The sequence below is a fragment of the Xenopus laevis genome, chromosome 7L (assembly GCF_017654675.1).
Source record: "Xenopus laevis strain J_2021 chromosome 7L, Xenopus_laevis_v10.1, whole genome shotgun sequence".
NCBI lineage: Eukaryota > Metazoa > Chordata > Amphibia > Anura > Pipidae > Xenopus > Xenopus laevis.
Genome location: NC_054383.1, coordinates 97,449,257 through 97,465,057, shown reverse-complemented (window position 1 = coordinate 97,465,057; position 15,801 = coordinate 97,449,257). Strand labels below are relative to the sequence as shown.

Here is a 15,801-nt window from a genome sequence, read left to right as displayed (position 1 = left end):
TTTCAATTACCTTCAACCCGGTGTTCTACAGTTCCTTGCCTTCAAGCACAGTGCCGGAAGTAGGAAGCTCTGGGAAGCCAGAAAACCAAGAAGTTGCGGCACAAATAGACACGCCCACAGCGAACGCTACGCTGACACGTTTCTCAAGCTGCGAATTGTCGCCCCCCAGCTACGGGCGACACGTTGAGGTCAATCCGGGGCGGGGCAACTGAAGGTGGCATGTGATAATGTTCTCGCAATATGTCTACAGTTCTATGCAGGTTATAGAGCGAGAGATTGAGTGTAGCTTACTGGGGTTTAGTGCTTCTGTAGGACTACAGTCCCGGGCTACGTTTATTGTAGCGTCTAGTTCTTATCCTAGGAAAGGGCCTGCCGTCACGGTCATTTGATCCTGACATGTGACCGCTCCACTGCGGCTTACTTATTCGTGACGGCAAATTCAAACATGGGAAAGTGGTAATGGGTTCTAGTGGCGGGCTGTGGACTCTTGACAGGACCTGCAACTTAATTCCCAGGGTTGCCAACTTGTATTGTAGGTTTAGTACAGGTTGTAACCTCTACCTCAGGTTTTGGGCCAGTTCATTGTGTCGCTGGATGTTTGTAGGGATTGAAGGGATCACTGGGCCTCTGAATTTCTGTGGGGTGAGGGGGGATTACAGTGAATTAATGTCAGACTCTATTCAATATTTAGACACCCAAATGCAGCTACAAGATGTCGTTGGAGCTGGGGTTTTTTTTTACCATTCCTCTCGCACAATTACGGTGCAACAATGGCAAGATAAACATGAAAGTCAAGACATACTGACACAGCTATAATAATATTATATTCATTAACCATAAACAGCTTTGCTTTTCTGCCATGCACTGAAAGTCTCCCTTAAAGGACCAGTAACATCAAATTTTTTTTTACAAAAATTCATTAGTAAACATCAAAAAATAAACACCAACACAAATTAAACTTTTAAATTGTAAAGCCTTTATTAAAAAATAACTCACTGAAACTCCACTTCCGTTCTTCTGGAGAAAAGGCGAAAGGGCGACCATCCATTCTGCAGCAGTTGATTTCTCCTCCCTGGCTATCTTTCCCGGCCGCTCTGCAGGCAAGATGGGGCAGCACTTCTAAGCGATACACAGACATGTATCCTCCAGCCGACGTCGCCATTGCCTGCCAGTTGCTCCACACCACTTCACAGTATTGCTCCTCCGTCTCACCCTGACTTTTTTTTCCCCGCACCTTGCAGCTTCTTGCCTTGCTTCTCAACAAGTTGCGCACACCCGTGTCAGTAGATGCTGTGCGCAATGCTGTGCGTGTTCCAAGTTCTGACTCTTGCCAATCATACCTGGCATCTTTGCGTTTTGTTAGGGGTGGGAGATATTAATTCAGAGGCAAATTCGCAGAAGGTACAGAGGTAGAAATGTGTTTGTACTGAAAGCGCAGTTCCCTCAGCACAACATAGCGCTCAATACAGTGCAGTTACACTAATGCGATTTCATTTTCTTCCCGCACCCCCAGCCCCCGCTCTGCGCTGCCCCGCTGGAGCAGTGTAGGTAGCGTGGGGAGAAGAAGGCAAAGCTGGCAATTAGCAACAAGGACTTTTCACTTCAGCGGCCTCTGCGGGCAGACGAGCAAATGTCAGGGCGGCAGGTGCAGGGCATGACCGCAGCTCTCCCCTGGAGGCGGAGCCGGGCTGGTCGAGCAGCAAGGCAAGAAGCTGCAAGGTGCGGGGGAAACAAAAAGTCAGGGTGAGACGGAGGAGCAATACTGTGAAGTGGTGTGGAGCAACTGGCAGGCAATGGCGACATCGGCTGAAGGATACATGTCTGTGTATCGCTTAGAAGTGCTGCCCTATCTTGCCTGCAGAGCGGCCAGGAGAGATAGCCAGGGAGGAGAAATCAACTGCTGCAGAATGGATGGTCGCCCTTTCGCCTTTTCTACAGAAGAACGGAAGTGGAGTTTCAGTAAGTTATTTTTTAATAAAGGCTTTACAATTTAAAAGTTTAATTTGTGTTGGTGTTTATTTTTTGATGTTTACTAATGAATTTTTGTAAAAAAAAATTTGATGTTACTGGTCCTTTAATGGAGAATAATGTAATGGACAACTTGGGAACAATAAAGAAGTGTTTGCAGGAATCTATGACCTGCAAACATTTGTTCAAGGGATAAGATTGCCACCTAGCAACAGCTGATGGGCTAAGCGACAGCCTCCCGAAGATACGCTGGAAAAATTTATTTTAACACTACATCCACGTTTTTGCATTTCCCTTCCGACGTGCTTGTGCCTTTAAGATGTGGGAGCAAGCACAGGTCTGCTCATTGCTGATTGGACAGTGAGGAGCAGTGTGACATCACAGGAAGGGGATTAGCTGAACGGGGAAGTTAGATTTTTTTACCTCAGCGTTCATGGAGGATGCAGTTTCTTATTCTGCTACAAACTCCGTGGCGCTTCCACCTCAGTTTCCTTCCAAATATCACAAAAAATGGAAGGTGCAATCTCCTTTATATTCTAAACCTAAGGAGAAACATTTTTCTCTTTCCTGAGGAAAAAGAGTGATGTTAGACTCTGCTTTATTTTCTCCTCATTTGACTTCCCTGAAGAGGGTTCAGTCCCACAGAGGTACTCCTAAGATGGAAAAGGAGTCTTTAAATGTAAAGATATCTCTTCTCCGGTTGGAGTTAAATCAAGAGTATCTTACGGTTCCACTCTCAGTAAAGAGGCCCGTTTGGGTTGCTCTAGTGGTTACCCTGCTCCCTGTAGGAGGTCTGTCTCTACAGGCAAAGATTCCCAGGAGTGTGACGCAGCATCCACTCATAAACTTATTGTCTGGGAATCAGTAATGTTATGTATATAAAATTGTATAGAAACTGTTGTCTTGGTGTTTCATGAGCTGAAGGAAAATCTGAGCGGCCAGTCAAGTAATAGAACATGGGATAACGGTCATGAGAGGGACTTCTATTTAAGGAGAGGATCATTGCCCCTAAACCCTTTTTAAAGGACCAGTAACACCAAGTTAGCTTAACACTTAATTCCCCCCCAAACTGCTATATAAGTCAGGCTTACTCTCCCCTTTAGTTTTCTTTTTAAATCTTGAGCTTCAATCTGACTTCCAAAAAGCTTCATAACAGAATGTGAAAAGGTGACGGCCGCTTGAATTCCTCTGTGTGCTGAACCAGAAGTCAGCTTCACATGGATGACCTAAAGCACCTAAGCTTTTTTTTCTTTAAGCATCTGCAGTTCAAATGTCTGTTTCTTTTCCTTCAGACAGCTTTGGGGGTAATATTGTGAGCATATATTTAAGGAACAGTTCAGTGTAAAATTAAAACACTGGGTAAATAGATAGACTGTGCAAAATAAAAAACTGTTTTCAATATAGTTAGCCATATGTATAAAGGCTGGAGTGATTGGACTTCGAACAGAATAGAATAGAACACAACTTCCTGCTTTTCAGCTCTCCAACTCTGAGTTAAGGTGGCCAAACACGGCCAGATTAAAGATGCTGATATGGGTCCTTTAGACCGATTCGGCATCTTATCTGCCTGTGTGTGTGGGGGGTCCCCCCAATCGATATAAGGCCAAAATCGGGCAGACAAAGATCAAGCAAGTTTGATTTTTTTCTTTGATCCAGGACGGATTAACCTGATATCGCCCAGCCGTTAATGGGCATATTGGGTCAAGATCCGCTCGTTTGGCAACCTCTAATAGTGTATGGCCACCTTTAGTCAGCGACTCTCTCTGGACATGAGTAACTGAGTGCTTCAGTGAGTGCTTCAGAACAGACCCCTGCAGCTTTCACTGTGAGCAGAAAAACCTCTGTACCTATGTGTAGCATTATACTGAGTAACAAATGTTACATTTTCCTCAGAGAGAAAAAAAGAGAGAAAAAAACTGAGGAGCATGTAACATTTGTTAATGCTCTGAGTAAACATATTGCAAAAATACTTAAAAGTCATTGGTCACTTGTGAAAGATAATTTGCCCAATATCAAGGCTTTTAATAGAACACCGGTTATTGCATATAAAAAAGGAAAAACCCTGGGTTCTACTCTAGTGAAAACGGATATAGGGACAAAAAGTGTGGAAATGAGAGATCGAGGCAAAAATGGTACTATTCCCTGCATCAATTGCAATTGCTGTTCTAATGTTCAGCAAAGGAGAATTTTTGTATCACCCTTGGGGACTCCGATACGGATTCCCGGACGGTTCTCTTGTAATTCCACATATGCAGTGTATGTGATCAAATGCCCATGTGAGCTAGCATATGTGGGACAAACGACAAGGACCGTCCGGGAACGTATCCGAGAACATAAATCTGCAATTAGAACGGGTAAGAAGGAACAAGCAGTTTCTGGTCATTTTCTTGAGATGGGCCATAATGTTAACCAACTCAGGTTTCAGGTCATTGAAACAGTTCAGCAGAAACGAGGAGGGGGAAATAGATTGAAAGCTTTACTATATAGAGAAGCCTATTGGATTAGGAGGTTGGAGACACTTACCCCATTTGGCCTAAATAAAGAATATGACCTTAAACCAATTTTTAGATAAATTCATTATTTTAAATAGATTTTATATTGTTGTTATTTTAAATCTTTTTACAGAACTGCATCATTTTGAATTTGATTCACCTGTACTATTGGCTTCACCACGGAAGGATACTTTGTGGAAACTGTCACACTCGTTTTTGTAAATGGTTACACTGTTTGACATATGTGATAAACGCGGCCGCTAGACTCATTCATCTAGCTCGCCGCTCAACATCAGCTGCTCCCATATGTATGTCCCTTCACTGGCTCCCAATCTCTTCTAGAATCAAATTCAAATTACTTACACTCACATTCAAGGCCCTTAATAATGAAACCCCTCCCTATATTTCATCTCTAATCTCCAAATACTCTCCTTCACGAAACCTACGCTCTGCTTCTGATCTTCGCCTCACTTCTCCTCTGGTCACCTCTGCCCATTCTCGTCTACAAGACTTCTCTCAGGCTTCTGCATTTCTCTGGAACTCTCTGCCACAAGCTGTCAGACTTTCTCCTTCCTTCCAAACTTTCAAGCGCTCCTTAACCCTTTAAGTGCCACAGAACGTAGAATCTACGTTCTGTGGATCAAAGGACCAAAGTGCCACAGATCGTAGATTCTACGTTCTGCAGCACTTCCGGGTTTGCGAGCGGAGGAGCGGCTGTTAGAGCCGCTCGCTCTGCTCCTTCACGATCCCCTGCCCCTAGACAACGAGCAGAGCAGGGGATCGTGTGGCCCCTGGGGCGCGATCGCCCAGGGGCCCCAAAGCAGCAGCAGGGACGCGTTTCCTATGCGTCCTGCTGCTGCCTGCGCTGCACTTCCGCCCAGCTCCGCCCCCACATGGCTGATGACCGTTGGAGCTGCAGATCTGCTGCGTGGAGCCCTCTCTCATCGATCTGAGGCATCTACCCCAGGTAAGTGTAACATTTGCACACACAAAAACACACAAACACACCAACACACACTTATTACAGTAATATACACTTACATTCACACTTACACACACTCACACATAGATTTTTGGGGATTGGGGGGGTCACACACACTCACAGCACCCATGTACACTTGCACACGCGCACACGCGCAAATAACATGCAATTTACCCGTTGTGCACACGCATATGTACATATATGGCTTTGTGGCTTTTTTTTTTTTTTTCTTATCGCATCGTCTCTTTTTGGGCTAAAAAAAATGTTTTATTGCCGTTCCGAATAGCGTATTCGCTAACCGTACTGTGCAATAGCATTTGTATGTTATTTTGGTGGTTATATTGCAATTTTGGGTATTTTGGTGCATTTTTAGCCATTTTATTGAATTTTTAGCCATTTTATTGCATTTTCAGCTCTGCATTTGTGTTGTTCACTTGTTTCTGTCCGTATAATCGATTTGGCCCAGCTAAAATATTCAAACGGTAATTCTGGTGGCCGATTACACTAGTGTGAAAAAAAAAAGCATTGATTTTTGTGGTTTTATTAGTTTTTGGTGATTTATTTGCATTTCACACTGTTCTGTGTTATTTTGTTTTGCCTATGTAAATTTTATCTACTATATATCCATTTGTGGGTCTCTGTGCGCCACATAGTTTGGTATATCTATGCATATTGGGCATCAAAGTGTTCAGTAGACCCCTGTCGTTCATATTTAGGATGTTTTATGCTGATACGTTACGAAATGTGGGGCACATAATGGGGTAAAATTCAAGCTTTGTGACGATTTTCAGAAATTTGATAAAAACCGTTATGTTCAGCATTGCTTTGCAGTTTGGCAGTTTGCAGTAGAAACACTTATTTACCCATTTTGGATTCGTCAGAATGTGTACTTTCTGAAAATATATGGTTTTCTGGGGTCTCTGTACTGTTAGGGGGGTCTAATGTCGCATATTACACACACCAGGTGCTTATATTGCAGCAGCCAGCGCGTCAGCTGTGAAAATGTCTATACATATTGTCATTTGGGGGTCTCTGTGCGCCACATACTTTGGTATATCTATGCATATTGGGCATCAAAGTGTTCAGTAGACCCCTGGCGCTCATATTTAGGATGTTTTATGCTGATAAGCTACGAAATGTGGGGCATATAATGGGGTAAAATTCAAGCTTTGTGACGATTTTCAGAAATTTGATAAAAACCGTTATGTTCAGCATTGCTTTGCAGTTTGGCAGTTTGCAGTAGAAACACTTATTTACCCATATTGGATTCGTCAAAATGTGTACTTTCTGAAAATATATGGTTTTCTGGGGTCTCTGTGCTGTTAGGTGGTCTAATGTCGCATAATACACACACCGGGTGGTTATATTGCAGCAGCCAGCGCGTCAGCCATGAAAATGTCTATACATATTGTCATTTGGGGGTCTCTGTGCGCCACATAGTTTGGTATATCTATGCATATTGGGCATCAAAGTGTTCAGTAGACCCCATGCGCTCATATTTAGGATGTTTTATGCTGATAAGTTACGAAATGTGGGGCATATAATGGGGTAAAATTCAAGCTTTGTGACGATGTTCAGAAATTTGATAAAAACCGTTACGTTCAGCATTGCTTTGCAGTTTGACAGTTTGCAGTAGGAACACATATTTACCCATATTGGATTCGTCAAAATGTGTACTTTCTGAAAATATATGGTTTTCTGGGGTCTCTGTACTGTTAGGGGGGTCTAATGTCGCATATTACACACACCAGGTGCTTGTATTGCAGCAGCCAGCACGCATCAGCCGTGAAAATGTATACACTATTGTCATTTGGGGGTCTCTGTGCGCCACATAGTTTGGTATATCTATGCATATTGGGCATCAAAGTGTTTAGTAGACCCCTGGCGTTCATATTCAGGATGTTTTATGCTGATAAGTTACGAAATGTGGGGCATATAATGGGGTAAAATTCAAGCTTTGTGACGATTTTCAGAAATTTGATAAAAACCGTTACGTTCAGCATTGCTTTGCAGTTTGACAGTTTGCAGTAGGAACACATATTTACCCATATTGGATTCGTCAGAATGTGTACTTTCTGAAAATATATGGTTTTCTGGGGTCTCTGTACTGTTAGGGGGGTCTAATGTCGCATATTACACACACCGGGTGCTTATATTGCAGCAGCCAGCGCGCGTCAGCCGTGAAAATGTATACACTATTGTCATTTGGGGGTCTCTGTGCGCCACATAGTTTGGTATATCTATGCATATTGGGCATCAAAGTGTTTAGTAGACCCCTGGCGTTCATATTCAGGATGTTTTATGCTGATAAGTTACGAAATGTGGGGCATATAATGGGGTAAAATTCAAGCTTTGTGACGATTTTCAGAAATTTGATAAAAACCGTTACGTTCAGCATTGCTTTGCAGTTTGACAGTTTGCAGTAGGAACACATATTTACCCATATTGGATTCGTCAGAATGTGTACTTTCCGAAAATATATGGTTTTCTGGGGTCTCTGTACTGTTAGGGGGGTCTAATGTCGCATATTACACACACCGGGTGCTTATATTGCAGCAGCCAGCGCGCGTCAGCCGTGAAAATGTATACACTATTGTCATTTGGGGGTCTCTGTGCGCCACATAGTTTGGTATATCTATGCATATTGGGCATCAAAGTGTTTAGTAGACCCCTGGCGTTCATATTCAGGATGTTTTATGCTGATAAGTTACGAAATGTGGGGCATATAATGGGGTAAAATTCAAGCTTTGTGACGATTTTCAGAAATTTGATAAAAACCGTTATGTTCAGCATTGCTTTGCAGTTTGGCAGTTTGCAGTAGAAACACTTATTTACCCATATTGGATTCGTCAGAATGTGTACTTTCTGAAAATATATGGTTTTCTGGGGTCTCTGTACTGTTAGGTGGTCTAATGTCGCATAATACACACACACCGGGTGGTTATATTGCTGCAGCCAGCGTGTCAGCCGTGAAAATGTCTATACATATTGTCATTTGGGGGTCTCTGTGCGCCACATAGTTTGGTATATCTATGCATTTTGGGCATCAAAGTGTTCAGTAGACCCCTGGCGCTCATATTTAGGATGTTTTATGCTGATAAGTTACGAAATGTGGGGCATATAATGGGATAAAATTCAAGCTTTGTGACGATTTTCAGAAATTTGATAAAAACTGTTACGTTCAGCATTGCTTTGCAGTTTGACAGTTTGCAGTAGGAACACATATTTACCCATATTCGATTCGTCAGAATGTATACTTTCTGAAAATATATGGTTTTCTGGGGTCTCTGTACTGTTAGGGGGGTCTAATGTCGCATATTACACACCGGGTGCTTATATTGCAGCAGCCAGCGTGCGTCAGCCGTGAAAATGTATATACACTATTGTCATTTGGGGGTCTCTGTGCGCCACATAGTTTGGTATATCTATGCATATTGGGCATCAAAGTGTTTAGTAGACCCCTGGCGTTCATATTCAGGATGATTTATGCTGATAAGTTACGAAATGTGGGGCATATAATGGGGTAAAATTCAAGCTTTGTGACGATTTTCAGAAATTTGATAAAAACCGTTACGTTCAGCATTGCTTTGCAGTTTGACAGTTTGCAGTAGGAACACATATTTACCCATATTGGATTCGTCAGAATGTGTACTTTCCGAAAATATATGGTTTTCTGGGGTCTCTGGACTGTTAGGGGGGTCTAATGTCGCATATTACACACACCGGGTGCTTATATTGCAGCAGCCAGCGCGCGTCAGCCGTGAAAATGTATACACTATTGTCATTTGGGGGTCTCTGTGCGCCACATAGTTTGGTATATCTATGCATATTGGGCATCAAAGTGTTTAGTAGACCCCTGGCGTTCATATTCAGGATGTTTTAGGCTGATAAGTTACGAAATGTGGGGCATATAATGGGGTAAAATTCAAGCTTTGTGACGATTTTCAGAAATTTGATAAAAACCGTTATGTTCAGCATTGCTTTGCAGATTGGCAGTTTGCAGTAGAAACGCTTATTTACCCATATTGGATTCGTCAGAATGTGTACTTTCTGAAAATATATGGTTTTCTGGGGTCTCTGTACTGTTAGGTGGTCTAATGTCGCATAATACACACACTGGGTGGTTATATTGCAGCAGCCAGCGCGTCAGCCGTGAAAATGTCTATACATATTGTCATTTGGGGGTCTCTGTGCCCCACATAGTTTGGTATATCTATGCACATTGGGCATCAAACTGTTTAGTAGACCCCTATGTTTATATTTAGGATGCTTTATGCTGGTAATGATACATGGACAATACGATGCTGGAAAGTTGAAGCTTTGAGGCAATTTTCAGAATATTTTACCAAAACCGCCAAATTTGGCAAAGCCTTGCGACTCAGTAGTTTGGGGCAGAAAGGCATGGGTACCCATTTTAGATTCTGTATAATGTGTACTTTCCAAAGATATATGGGTTTGGGGGGTAAACATATATTTCTGTGTTTTTACCCCACAAAAATGCAGTGATGTGTTGATTTTTCATTAGCTGAAGTTACCCACAGGACTATTTGTATGCGCTAACTTCATTTTGGGGCCTCTAACTGCCATATACTTTGGTAAACCTATGCACAGTGGGCACCAAACTGTTTGGAGGACCCCTGGCAATCATATTTAGGGTGTTTTTTTTTGGTGCGTAACGATACATGGGTGATATGGTGCTGAGAAGATGAAGCTTTGAGGCAATTTTCAGATATTTCACCAAAACCGACAATTGTGGGAAAGCCTTGCGACTCAGTAGTTTGGAGCAGAAAGGCATGGGTACCCATTTTAGATTCTGTAGAATGTGTACTTTCCAAAAATATATGGGTTTGGGGGGTAAACATATATTTCTGTGTTTATACCCCACAAAAATGCAGTCAATGTGTTGATTTTTCATTAGATGAAGTTACCCACAGGACTATTTGTATGCGCTAACTTCATTTTGAGGCCTCTAACTGCCAGATACTTTGGTAAACCTATGAACAATGGCCACCAAACTGTTTGGAGGAACCCTGGCAATCATATTTAGGGTGTTTTTCTTGGTGCGTAACGATACATGGGTGATATGGTGCTGAGAAGTTGAAGCTTTGAGGCAATTTTCAGATATTTCACCAAAACCGACAATTGTGGGAAAGCCTTGCGACTCAGTAGTTTGGAACAGAAAGGCATGGGTACCCATTTTAGATTCTGTAGAATGTGTACTTTCCAAAAATATATGGGTTTTGGGGGGTAAACATATATTTCTGTGTTTTTACCCCACAAAAATGCAGTCAATGTGTTGATTTTTCATTAGATGAAGTTACCCACAGGACTATTTGTATGCGCTAACTTCATTTTGAGGCCTCTAAATGCCAGATACTTTGGTAAACCTATGAACAATGGCCACCAAACTGTTTGGAGGAACCCTGGCAATCATATTTAGGGTGCTTTTTCTTGGTGCGTAACGATACATGGGTGATATGGGGCTGAGAAGTTGAAGCTTTGAGGCAATTTTCAGATATTTCACCAAAACCGACAATTGTGGGAAAGCCTTGCGACTCAGTAGTTTGGAGCAGAAAGGCATGGGTACCCATTTGAGATCCGGTAGAATGTGTACTTTCCAAAAATATATGGGTTTTGGGGGGTAAACATATATTTCTGTGTTTTTACCCCACAAAAATGCAGTGATGTGTTGATTTTTCATTAGCTGAAGTTACCCACAGGACTATTTGTATGCGCTAACTTCATTTTGGGGCCTCTAACTGCCATATACTTTGGTAAACCTATGCACAGTGGGCACCAAACTGTTTGGAGGACCCCTGGCAATCATATTTAGGGTGTTTTTTTTTGGTGCGTAACGATACATGGGTGATATGGTGCTGAGAAGATGAAGCTTTGAGGCAATTTTCAGATATTTCACCAAAACCGACAATTGTGGGAAAGCCTTGCGACTCAGTAGTTTGGAGCAGAAAGGCATGGGTACCCATTTTAGATTCTGTAGAATGTGTACTTTCCAAAAATATATGGGTTTGGGGGGTAAACATATATTTCTGTGTTTATACCCCACAAAAATGCAGTCAATGTGTTGATTTTTCATTAGATGAAGTTACCCACAGGACTATTTGTATGCGCTAACTTCATTTTGAGGCCTCTAACTGCCAGATACTTTGGTAAACCTATGAACAATGGCCACCAAACTGTTTGGAGGAACCCTGGCAATCATATTTAGGGTGTTTTTTCTTGGTGCGTAACGATACATGGGTGATATGGTGCTGAGAAGTTGAAGCTTTGAGGCAATTTTCAGATATTTCACCAAAACCGACAATTGTGGGAAAGCCTTGCGACTCAGTAGTTTGGAACAGAAAGGCATGGGTACCCATTTTAGATTCTGTAGAATGTGTACTTTCCAAAAATATATGGGTTTTGGGGGGTAAACATATATTTCTGTGTTTTTACCCCACAAAAATGCAGTCAATGTGTTGATTTTTCATTAGATGAAGTTACCCACAGGACTATTTGTATGCGCTAACTTCATTTTGAGGCCTCTAAATGCCAGATACTTTGGTAAACCTATGAACAATGGCCACCAAACTGTTTGGAGGAACCCTGGCAATCATATTTAGGGTGCTTTTTCTTGGTGCGTAACGATACATGGGTGATATGGGGCTGAGAAGTTGAAGCTTTGAGGCAATTTTCAGATATTTCACCAAAACCGACAATTGTGGGAAAGCCTTGCGACTCAGTAGTTTGGAGCAGAAAGGCATGGGTACCCATTTGAGATCCGGTAGAATGTGTACTTTCCAAAAATATATGGGTTTTGGGGGGTAAACATATATTTCTGTGTTTTTACCCCACAAAAATGCAGTCAATGTGTTGATTTTTCATTAGCTGAAGTTACCCACTGGACTTTTTGTATGCACTAACTTCATTTTGGGGCCTCTAACTGCCATATACTTTGGTAAACCTATGCACAGTGGGCACCAAACTGTTTGGAGGACCCCTGGCAATCATATTTAGGGTGTTTTTTTTTGGTGCGTAACGATACATGGGTGATATGGTGCTGAGAAGTTGAAGCTTTGAGGCAATTTTCAGATATTTCACCAAAACCGACAATTGTGGGAAAGCCTTGCGACTCAGTAGTTTGGAGCAGAAAGGCATGGGTATCCATTTTAGATTCTGTAGAATGTGTACTTTCCAAAAATATATGGGTTTGGGGGGTAAACATATATTTCTGTGTTTTTACCCCACAAAAATGCAGTCAATGTGTTGATTTTTCATTAGCTGAAGTTACCCACGGGACTGTTTGTATGCGCTAACTTCATTTTGAGGCCTCTAACTGCCAGATACTTTGGTAAACCTATGAACAATGGCCACCAAACTGTTTGGAGGAACCCTGGCAATCATATTTAGGGTGTTTTTTCTTGGTGCGTAACGATACATGGGTGATATGGTGCTGAGAAGTTGAAGCTTTGAGGCAATTTTCAGATATTTCACCAAAACCGACAATTGTGGGAAAGCCTTGCGACTCAGTAGTTTGGAGCAGAAAGGCATGGGTACCCATTTTAGATTCGGTAGAATGTGTACTTTCCAAAAATATATGGGTTTTGGGGGGTAAACATATATTTCTGTGTTTTTACCCCACAAAAATGCAGTCAATGTGTTGATTTTTCATTAGCTGAAGTTACCCACGGGACTGTTTGTATGCGCTAACTTCATTTTGGGGCCTCTAAATGCCAGATACTTTGGTAAACTTATGAACAATGGCCACCAAAATGTTCAGAGGAACCCTGGCAATCATATTTAGGGTGCTTTTTCTTAGTACGTAATGATACATGGGTGATATGGTGCTGGGAAGTTGAAGCTTTGAGGCAATTTTCAGATATTTCACCAAAACCGACAATTGTGGGAAAGCCTTGCGACTCAGTAGTTTGGAGCAGAAAGGCATGGGTACCCATTTTAGATTCTTTAGAATGTGTTCTTTCCAAAAATATATGGGTTTGGGGGGTAAACATATATTTCTGTGTTTTTACCCCACAAAAATGCAGTCAATGTGTTGATTTCTCATTAGATGAAGTTACCCACAGGACTATTTGTATGCGCTAACTTCATTTTGAGGCCTCTAACTGCCAGATACTTTGGTAAACCTATGAACAATGGCTACCAAACTGTTTGGAGGAACCCTGGCAATCATATTTAGGGTGTTTTTTCTTGGTGCGTAACGATACATGGGTGATATGGTGCTGAGAAGTTGAAGCTTTGAGGCAATTTTCAGATATTTCACCAAAACCGACAATTGTGGGAAGGCCTTGCGACTCAGTAGTTTGGAGCAGAAAGGCATGGGTACCCATTTTAGATTCGGTAGAATGTGTACTTTCCAAAAATATATGGGTTTTGGGGGGTAAACATATATTTCTGTGTTTTTACCCCACAAAAATGCAGTCAATGTGTTGATTTTTCATTAGCTGAAGTTACTCACGGGACTGTTTGTATGCGCTAACTTCATTTTGGGGCCTCTAAATGCCAGATACTTTGGTAAACTTATGAACAATGGCCACCAAAATGTTCAGAGGAACCCTGGCAATCATATTTAGGGTGCTTTTTCTTAGTACGTAATGATACATGGGTGATATGGTGCTGGGAAGTTGAAGCTTTGAGGCAATTTTCAGATATTTCACCAAAACCGACAATTTTGGGAAAGCCTTGCGACTCAGTAGTTTGGAGCAGAAAGGCATGGGTACCCATTTTAGATTCTGTAGAATGTGTTCTTTCCAAAAATATATGGGTTTGGGGGGTAAACATATATTTCTGTGTTTTTACCCCACAAAAAATGCAGTCAATGTTTTGATTTCTCAGTAGCTGAAGTAAAGTCCTGAACAATTTGGATGCGCTAACTTCATATTTGTGTCTCTAAATGCCAGATACTTTGGTAAACCTATGCATAATGGGTATCAAACTGTTCAGTGGACCCCTGGCAATCATATTTCAGGTGCTTTTTCTTGGTACGTAATATAGTTTGGGATATGCGGAGCAGCAAAATAAAACCTTTGAAATGATTTTTCAAAATTTTGAATTTTATTTTGAAAAACCGCTATGTTCAGACAAGCTTTTCTGTTTGGTAGTTGGGAGTAGAGAGACATAGTTACCCATTTTGTAATCGGCAGAATGTGTACTTTTCAAAAATGTATGGTTTTCTGGGGTAAACCTATGGTTTCAGGATTTTTTGCCTTGGAATCTAAAGCATGCCGTTTTCTGCCTTAGTGCTTTCAAAATTCAGTAATATACTGCCGGGAGTTTTTGCTGTACAGAAATCCTAAATCTCCCTAAAACTATACATATCTGGTATTGGCACGTTCGAGAGACATAAGGCTTTCCAAATACGTTGGATTTTCATCTGTAAAATGAAATATTTTTCTGGTATAAATTGATATACGATGAAAAATGGTAATTTTTCATTTTTTTTTGTTATTTAGCACTATAAATTTTTTTGCACAGGTGGAAATACATGAAAACTCAGGCAGATTTAGAAAGCTCAGTTTCTACCGAAAAAAACAATGTATAATTTTCCTAGGTAAACTATAGGTTTCCCCTCAGAAAATGCCCCTAAAGTGAGAGAGCACAAAATGCTTAAAAACGGCTGGCATTTCGCGTAACCAAAATGTGAAATTCTGCTGGCACTTAAAGGGTTAAAGACCCATCTGTTTAAAGAGGCCTATTCGATGTACCTTAATTAATCATTGCTGTATCAAAAATGACAAAGTGTTTATATAATCCTAATGTCTCAATTGTACCCTAACCTTTTAGTTTGTAAACCCTATTGTACTCTGTAATCCTTGTCTGTTATCCACCATTTATTCCGTTTGCTATAACTGCAGTAAAGCACTGCGTATCTTGACAGCGCTATATAAATAAATGATGATGATGATAAGATGTAACACATGATTGTTATTCGATACTAATTGGCCACTAGATGGCTCACAAGGGTTTAAAAGGCTTTAAAATGTTTGGATTGTCAGTTTAGTGGGATAAAAGACCATTTGAGGCCTGAAACGTCGCTGTGATGCCCAGAAGGCTGCAATAAAGGCATTTTTATCTTACAAAGATTGAGTGGTGCTGTTCAATTACAATTTCTTCAATATTGATTGGTGATAAGTGGCCACTGGGGAACCTGCACTACAACTTGTGTAAAAGGTGTAAGAAGTCGTGCTGACTGCTCCTTTTACACTTCAGAGGTAAGTGCAGTAGATCCATACAGGGGGGCATATTTAGATGATACAAAGGGCAATTTCGGGTGTTTTGTCACCCATCATTTATAGTAGCTTGGGGAGTGGGGCCATCGCTCCCAAAATTGTCCCACTGCCTACC

General features: G+C 41.4%; 1 protein-coding gene across 1 annotated transcript in view; it reads right to left on the bottom strand.

The window, feature by feature from the left end:
* sdf4.L (stromal cell derived factor 4 L homeolog) overlaps window positions 1-29 on the bottom strand; it is a 37,917-nt gene extending 37,888 nt beyond the window's left edge. Inside the window, 1 exon segment of the mRNA NM_001094142.1 lies at window positions 11-29. The gene's annotated coding sequence lies outside the window, so the exon portion shown is untranslated.
* Between the last annotated feature and the right edge of the window lie 15,772 nt (window positions 30-15,801).